Raw genomic sequence first — 9,795 nt, 5'->3', positions numbered from 1 at the left:
TATATATATATATTTAAATAATAAAATAAACTACTACTTACTACTTGTACTACCATTTCTACTTTGTTGTTTTTCACTTATCGCGAGTCTTCAGGGTATGGTTCCACGCGATATACGAGGGACTACTGTTTATATTTTCCACTTCACATTTACAGGATGCATTACTTTGTGCTGGTCTATCACATGAAGTCCCAGTAAAATTCTTTAAATATTGTGGTTGTTATGTAACAAAATCTGGAAAAGTTCAGGTGATGTGAAGACTTTTTGAAGACACGGTAGATACCAAAGTTAAAGTTTGAGGAAAACTAATAATTTGATGGCTTAGATTAGACCCTTTTTAACAGACCAGTAGGCTCTTAGGATTTACTTTGATTTAGGTTGAGACAAGTCTTAGTTTTAGACAGAGCTGTTGGCCAGGTGCCAGCCAAATATAATGTAGAATGAATTTTTAAGTAAAATCTAAAAACACTTTTCACTTCTTGCATTTTGCAATCAACAATTCTCATATCAAAATATAGAACTAACAGTTCACCTCAATTTTGTACTTTTTGACAATTTAACAAAGTATTTAACACAGTTAGACATATGAGCTATAAATATGTAGTGAAGCTGTTGATTTCAGCCTGCAGTGCATTGTTGAAGTGCTTTTTTTTTTTTCCAATTTACATGTTAGTAGAACACAACTTTTGACTTTTAGTTTCTTTAAGACTGGTTACAGATTGCAGGGTATATTTGTATAAATTAAACTAAGTTTGTACATACATGTTCACACTACATACATTCTACAAGTGTATGCAAACAGTGAAAGTGTTGTGATGTAATGCATTTGTAGTTTGCTTACATGGCATGCGTTGTTAACAGCTCATCTATTGGGTTCTGTTTATTACACCATAAGAGTTGTGTGCTGTTGGTTTTGGTCTAATCTCTTGTAAATGATAATACTGTTGTATTTTTAATGATGGTGCAATATCTGATCTTATGTTTTTCTCTACAAAGCTTTTCGACTTGATGTTTCTCTGTAAAGGAGAAACTTTAAATGAGTGTTATATTTTTTGTATTCTTGGAGACCTCCTCATACTTCAAGGATTTTAAACTGAGACTTACAGACTCATTACTTTTTCCTACAGACTCTAAATTTCTTCCAGTGGCTTACTTGTTTGAAAATTTGCTCCTCTGTGCTTCCAAGATAAGCCACTAAATTAGGATGAATGGGTTTAGGAAGACAAGACTGTTGTATTTCTGTGAATCATTACAACACTAGCATATCATTGTTTGTCACATCATCTGCTGTACACCTTTCATCAGAAAGTAATTTGACAGCATCATTTCCACATCTTGTTGATAACAAAAACTTTGCAGGTTTTCACAAATTAATATTCAATGATTCAATTATTATTGTTATGACTATTTTAATATTATAAGTACATCCCTTTAAAAAAATACTTGGTACAGTATGACATGAACAATTAAATGCAGGTAATATTTACACACAACACTTTATGTTTATGTTTAGCTTTCTTTAACATTTCCTTTTCCTTTCTTTTTAGCTTTGCTCTTTAGGGGTCGTCGCCACAGTACAGTATATCAGCTGCCTCCATTTAACCCAAGACTTTATATTCTCTTCTATGAAATGAACCATCCACCTATTTTCCATAAACTTCATCCATAAACCTTTACAACTTTGTCCAATAGATCCAATATATCAACTATCCCATTACCACTCTGAGCTCTCGTTAGAGTTGCATTTGGGCCCAAAAAATCCGATCCGACCCGGCCCCAGCCCGTAACCTTCATTTCCGAAACCCATCCAACCCGACAAATTAACAGTCCAATAAACAGGTCCGAACCCGAAAAAAAACAACTGACATTTTTAATTAAGCTTTGACTGCTTATATAGTTATTCACAGTCGGCGGACACGCTGCTGAATAAAAGAGGCAGAAGATCAGAGCTGAGAGGGTGTTTGTCCTTTCATGGTCGTCAAAGTGCATTAAATACCTGCTTCTGCCTGCATTCTGCATTATTCAGACACGGACCCTGCTCTGACATGCCTGCTTTGGGATCTCACCTGTTTGGGTCATCGGCCGTGCGCGTCTGCTGAGTGCAGCGGCTGAACATCCATTTGGGCGATGGATCGCTTCCTGGCAGTACCAGTAGTCCCATCTGAACCTTAAGTGAACTTTATTTTACCTCTTTCGAGGCTGGTCAGTTCGCGGTAAAATGGCTGTATACGGCTGGTGAAAGTATGGCAAGCCATGTTGCCATATAATTAAATTTTATGGCGAGCCATGTTTCCATATAATTTGATTTTATGGTAAGCCATGTTGCCATATAATAGTATTTTATGACAAGCCATGTTGCCATATAACACAATCAAAAGCACGACACTGACCCAGCCCGCCCATCCAGTACATTATCATGGTTTCGGGTCTGGGTTAGAAATGATAGCTTAGCTCTCGTTCACCTTCTACCTATTCTCACTACACATCACAGTTCAAAAAGCGTTCAATACAAAAACAACTGGACTTTATTTGTAACAGAAGACGTTTCGCTCCTCATCCGAGGAGCTTTCTCAATTACACATCACAGTGTTGTCTGCAAACAGTGCATGTGAGCATCACTATTGCAAATATTTATTTTCTTTAAATTTTATTTGTTATAAAGAATCATTCCATGCATTTCCACCCCGTATACAACAAAAAAAACAATATATAGTGATAAGAGAGCAGGAAAGGTTTTATCAACTTTTAATGTTGTGTTCCTTTTAAAAAGACATTCACACATTTCAAATATCTTGTATAATTTGGCAGATGTTATAAATAATTCCTTCTCTAAGTGGTTCTGTTAGACTTGATAATGAGACCATTGCTTCGACCAGCTCTTCACATGCTGAAATGCCCCAGACATATTGAGTCCTTTAATATTATCACACATCATGAAGAGGAGACAAAGAAATCTCTTCCCATTTTTTAAATTCTTTTAAAAAGTTAAATGATTCTTTCACATTCTCAGAGACTCAGCGAGACTCAGTCTTGTATTGATACAGTGTTACACAAAATTATGATTACAGTCACATGCTGACACCACATTTTAGTAAACTATTGATAAAGTACTTAAAGTACCTAATGTTGCCTGGCCTCAAATACTAAATGTACATTAATATTAGGCAAAAAGGTGAAGAGACAAAACATGAAATGTCTTGTGTTCATGCTGTCTGCAAAGACAAAAGTGAGCTTTGCTGTTTTTTCTCAACTTGTTCCAACTTTTTTGTATTTAAACTGCAGATATAAGTAAAATGCACATGGGACTAATTCATATTAACATGCTCTTCCTCATATTCCCACAAGAGGGAGATCCAACATTTTCCATTGGTCAGTTTGAGCTCACAGTCTGGGTTCAGTCAGTTCAGTTTATTATAGTTTATCACTTTCCAGTCAGAAATTAAAATATAAAACCAAACCAAAATCAGGTATTTTATGTGTTTCTTCTCATATATAATCCAAACAGGTGTAGAAGTGACTAACTGACAATTAAAAGAACATTTTCTGTTTTATTGCATTTCTCCTCTGTTTAATACAGTAATATTTAGTCAAGCTCCTTTTATTCTTTTAAAAAATACTCAGACTGAATTACAGAATTAAATAAATTGCTCGTGGATTAAATGTTAAAACGTTTTGTTAATACAGGTGTTTCTGACCTTTACTACTGAAAGAGACATTGTTATAGTCTTTCCTACTAAATAAAAACTGTATAATGCCACAAAATCCTACATTTTATGTTGACATATTTTATTTGTTTATGTGTAAAGACAAAGAAAAGAACAGTTCTGCACATGAAAATGTTTTTTTATAGAACCATGTCGACTTATTTCAAAATTTCTTATGTGAAGAAAATGAATTAGAAAAGTAGACGTATAGAAAGCATTGCTTCATACTAATAAAGTAAACAAAAAGTAAAGGAAGTGAACATAAAAAAAGACTATTTAAGATCTAACTGTTCTTAAATAAAAGGCCACAGTATTTACTAAATAACTTTATGGCAGCAGGCATTTATTAGAAGCAAGTTTTTATTTCTGTTTTTCACTTTGTTAGAATAATTTGCCATTATTTTTAAGTCATATTTTGATGCCTTCAAATTTAGTATTTTCTACTCGATGCACAAAACCACTTTCCTGCTTTCACAGTAGGTTGAAAACTACTGACTGAAGTGATTTTCTAAAGGATTTAGAGAACAAGAGCGTTCGAGGTCAGAAATTTGTTAAACAAAATAACTAATAAACTCATTAGTTAAACTGATCACTGTCTTTTAAACACATTTACATAAAACTTCAATCCATTTTCAGTTAATTCATGGTGCAGTTTTGATGTAAAGCTGTGTGTGCAGAGCATTTACAGTACAGTAGTCCCACGTTTATTGTGGAGGTTACGTTCCGGACCCCGCCGTAATAAGTGAAAATCCACGAAGTAGGGACGTTATATTTATTTTAGTATTTATATATAGTTTAAGGCTTTAGAAAACTTTCCAACACTCTTACAATTTTCTAAACTCTTAAAACAATGTCATTTTAAGAACATACGTACAGTACTGTATATGTAGCTACTAAATTTTACTCACCAGCTCTGCAGAACAGCAGCAGCTTGGTTCCTCTCGGTTCGCGTCCGACTCGTTTCCATATCTGCAGACCTACCCTGCAGTGATGAAGACCACAACCAATGTTCTAAACTCTTAAACCTGTTAACTTTAACAATATACTTATAAGTAGCTACTTTATTCACTAGTTCTGCAGAACAGCAGCTCGGTTCCGGTCTGACTTGGTTCTGTTTCAGCGAGACTACCCTGCCAGTTCTGGTCGGCTCTCTGGCTTGGGGTAATAACGGTAGGCTCCAGAGAGAACACCGGACCTACAGGCAGCACGACCCTGCTCAGGGGTCCTCGTGGGCTGGCTAGACGCTCTCCGGTACACTGATGAGTCTGGGGGTCCGGTTCTGCTCTGATTCTGGTCCGGTTTTGTGCAGCCCTTGTGCGCCAAAGCCCATTTTGGGGGTGAGGGGGAGGCTGACCTTCGGGTGTCTGGCGTGGGACCGGATGGTGGTCCGATTGAATCCAAGTCTTGATAAAAAATGTCCCGGTGGGCTCCGGAGAGAGCGCCAGATCTACAGGTGGCTTGTCCCCACTCAGAGGTCCTGATGGGCTGGCTAGCAGCTCTCGGATTCACCGATGGGTCTGGAGGTCTGGTTCCTGGTGGGTTCCTTGCAGCTCTGCAACCGCTGGGCTCCGAAGTCACTGTAATAAATGTAAAACTTTTTCAGATCAGATCAAAACTTTCCCTCTATGTATTTCAGCAGAAGGAAACCGGGCTTCTGGGTGGGCCACTGTTGGCTTCTGGGAAATGTAGTCATTATGAGCAGCAATACAGTGTAGTCTTACTGAGAGAAAACTACATAATGGTGGCACCTGTCTGAAGTATTTTATTTTTTCGTTAACTTTTTACTGTACAGTGTCCAGTACTGTCCCAATCACGTGAGTAATATTAAAGTTGACAATCATGTGTCCTGTACAATAAAATATATATATATATATATATATTGTGCATCTTACTTTGAAAAACCCCAAAGAGTTTGTCCACGAAGGTCGAACTGCAAAGTAACAAGGGACTACTGTATAATGAAGTCTGTAAAAATAAAGAAATATACTTTAAGGATCCTTTGAGGGAAATTTTCTGACTTCCCGCAAGCAGCACAATATACGTGGCTTATTGTCAGCAGAAATTTCAGGCACCTTTTGCATAAATTTGTATACTTAAAATGCAACCCTTTTGACATTTTATTATATTCTAAAATTTACTTAGGTTCATGTTTGGTCAGAAGAAAGAGCAAATTAGAGGGGCTAAATAGCCACATGAGGCTCCCAAGTCACAGGTTGCAGGCCCGTTTTATAGTGTGCTTTCTTGTTTCTGTATCATTTCTGCCTTACATGAGTTAAATCATGCCAGGCACCAAACTAAGTCCATCTGTGTGTCTAAAGAGTCTGTCTGTCCATCATTCTCTCCATACAAACAAGACGTTGCCCCATTTTTTAACCTATGCAGTATTTTTTGAATAGTGTGTAAATAATGCTGCAAACTGCCTGGTTTTTAAAGACCAACTAAACCCATGCAACAACCATTAACAGCAAAATAAAATACTGTTTTTGACATAATTATCTAAGTAATGCGAGAAAAAAAAGAGTTTCATTTGTTTACAATATGTTTACAATGGCACAAGTTTCATATTTAAAAAATACATGTAGCTAGAGACAATATTTATTGCCTAAGGTTTAATGATATGATGTGCATTGTGTTTTCACACTTGGAATATATTGTTACAGTTCTTACCTGTATTACTATCTGAAGAATTTTGTTAAAGTAGTTGATCGTTTTTATGACTACTATAAGTGACAGTTTTCTGTGCCTTTTGATGGTTAGAACGCATGAAAATATATTTATTACGATTTGGAGTCACTGAAATGTGTATTTTTGTATTCTGAATGAATAAAAATAAATAAATAAATGGATCAGGTTTTGTTGTACTGTACATTTTAAGGTACCTTACACAGGCCACCTATCCACATATCTCTTCTCCAATTAAACCAAAATCAAATGCAGTGTGTCTCTTGTCTTTTTTTTCTTTCTTTTTTTATTATTATTATTAATTTTACTTCTAGGGAAAAAAATTATGAAAGAGGTGAAGAGTCCAACAAAGTTAAGTCAGGTCCTCTGGAAAATTTATTTTTTGTTGAAACATTTCGTCTTTCATCCAAAAAACTTCAGTCAGAGGAGCTGAAATAAACTCAGTCTTATAAATAACTTCACATGAGTCAACCAGTTTGATGGCGCTCAGATGGTTTCTGGAGTTTGCCCTCTCCCCCGCCGACTTACTGTATTTGATGCAGTAATGGCCATTGTGATTCAAAACATGCTGATTCATGCTCAGTAATCTAGGTAGAAAAATCCAACAAAGTTAAGTCAGGTCCTCTGGATGGTTTATTTTTGTTAAAAGGTTTTGTCTTTCATCCAAAAGACTTCATCAGTCCGAGGAGCCACAACAAATTCAGTCTTATAAATAGCACAGTAGTGGGTCAACCAGTTTGATGGTGCTCAGGTGGTTTCTAGGGGTGAAAAGAGTGTCAGATACGGTGAAGTGTCTGAAGGTAGACGTAGAAGGTTTGATGTTGAATGCTGCCTGTCAGTGGTTATTTTTAACAGTTTGGATATGTGAGGTAGTGGAGAAAGACTAAATCTGGAAGCATTCGAACAAAGTAAAATAAAGTATTCCCAGGGAGGAGAGAGATCAGAGCAGACCTGAATGAACATGTTGGTGAAGAAATTATTGGGATGAGGAAGCGATGGGTAGGTTTGGTGTCAATGAAAGAAACCATGTAGGACAGACAGTGATGGATTTTGACATAAGGCAGAAAATGACTGTAGTCAACACATTTCTAAAAGCAGGAGGGATGCAAGATGACCTATAAAAGTGGAAGCAGGAGTACGCAGGTCGACTACATTCTGTGTACTAGAGGAAACCTGAGGGAGATTGAGGACTGTAAGGTTGTGGCAGGGGAGAGCGTGGCTAGACAGCATCGGAAGGTTGTGTGTAGAATAACCGTTGTGAAGAAAAGGAAATGAGTGAAGTCAGCGAAGAAGACCAAACAGTGGAAGCTGAAGAAGCAAAAATAAGAGAAATTCAGAGAGAAGCTGTTAAAGGCTCTGGGTGGACTATGATGTTTGCAGATGGCGTGATCTGTGGTGAGAACAGGGAACAGGTGGAAGATAGATTGGAAAGTAGAGATATGCACTTGTAAGAAGAAAAATGAAAGTCAGCCGTAGCAAGACAGACTACATATGTAAATCAGAAGGATGTAGGGGAAGCAGTGAGACTACTAGGATCAGAGGTTCCAAAGATGTCGGACTTAAAAGTACTTAAGGTTGACAGCCCAGAAAAATGGGGATTATGGTAAAAAGATGAAAAAGAGAGTCCAGGCTGGATGTTTTAGATAGAGAATCATTTCAGGAGTGGTTTGTTACAAAAGGGAGCACTAGGGAGCACCACTAGTGAGCACAAGTCAGTTTATCTCTTGTGCTGATCCCAAGCTCAGGTAAATTATGTGGGTTGTGTCAGGAAGGGCATCTGACATAAAATACTTTTTTGCCAAAACTATAACGTGAGTTCATTCAAACAAAACCATACCGGATCAGTTAAGGCCCGGGTTAACAACGACTGCCATCAGTGCTGTTGACAAACGGGGTGCCGGCAAAAATTGTGCTACTGTTAGTGGAAGACCACGAGGAGAGAAACATGTCAGAAGACGGAGGGAGAAGAGGAAAGTCAAGAATGTAGGGCAGGATAGTGTTAGGATTTGTGGTCAGGAGCGAACCCAGAGTGCAGAACAGGGACTCAACTCGGCAGAAATACAAAAATAGGATTTTAATGATAAATGAAAGTACAAAATAACAAGCTGACGGGGCAGCAAAACTTACATGAGCATAGGAAGGAGACACGGGAAACTCAGGAGACACGAGAGACACGGGGAACTCGAGGAACCAGGAAGACTCGGGGGAAGACGCAGGAGACGCAGGAGACCCAACGAAGACCCAACGAAGACGACGCGACGATGAACAAGACAGAACAGACGGCTTATATACACAGCTGGGACGAGACACGGGTGGTAACAATGGAAACTAATGAGGGAGCACGAGGGAAACAGACACAAACCGGGCACAGAAAAGTACCATCCTTACAGTACCCCCCCCCCCCCCCCAAGGACGCCTCCAGGCGTCCCCAAAAAAAAACCCTCCCGAAGGACTTGGGCGGGTGGAGGGCGGCACTGCAAGGGTGGAGGGCCCGAGGAAAACACGAGGACCAGAGAAAAGACACGAGGGACCAGAGAGAAAAGACACGAGGGACCAGAGAGAAAAGACACGAGGGGCCAGAGAGAAAAGACACGAGGGACCAGAGAAAAGACACGAGGGACCAGAGAAAAGACACGAGGGACCAGAGAAAATACACGAGGGTCCAGAGAAATTACACGATGGAACAGAGAGAATATACACGAGGGAACAGAGAGAATATACACGAGGGAACAGAGAAAATACACGAGGGAACAGAGAAAATACACGGGGACCAAAGAGAAAAAACACGAGGGAACACAAGGGATTTGGACGGTCAAGGGGATCGTCCCTAAGAGTTATTGTTCCGGCGGGCGGCCGGGAGGCTGTCCATCAAACCGGGCCAGGTCAGGGGGGCGGCCAGGAGGCCGTCCAAAACACGGAAACGGAGGAAACGCGGCTGGCATCAAGGAGACCTGGGGAGCTGCAACATGCGACGGAGAGACCTGGGGAGCTGCAGCATGCGACGGAGAGACCTGGGGAGCTGTAGCGAACGGCGTGGAGACCTGGGGAGCTGCAGCGGACGGCGTAGAGACCTGGGGAGCTGCAGCGGACGGCATGGAAGCCTGGAGAGCTGCAGCGGATGGCGTGGAAGCCTGGAGAGCTGCAGCGGACGACGTGAAAGCCTGGAGAGCTGCAGCGGACGGCGTGGAAGCCTGGAGAGCTGCAGCGGACAGCGTGGAAGCCTGGAGAGCTGCAGCGGACGGCGTGGAAGCCTGGAGAGCTGCAGCGGATGGCGTGGAAGCCTGGAGAGCTGCAGCGGATGGCGTGGAAGCCTGGAGAGCTGCAGCAGACGGCGAGGGGACCTTGAAGGCTGCAGCAGACGGCGAGGGGACCTTGAAGGCTGCAGCAGGAGACGAGGGGACCTTGAAGG

This window comes from Nematolebias whitei, chromosome 13, assembly GCF_014905685.2.
Source record: "Nematolebias whitei isolate Nwh7 chromosome 13, NemWhi1, whole genome shotgun sequence".
Taxonomy (NCBI): Eukaryota; Metazoa; Chordata; class Actinopteri; order Cyprinodontiformes; family Rivulidae; genus Nematolebias; species Nematolebias whitei.
The sequence above is the reverse complement of the archived record's forward strand: the minus strand, read 5'-3'. Positions refer to the sequence as shown.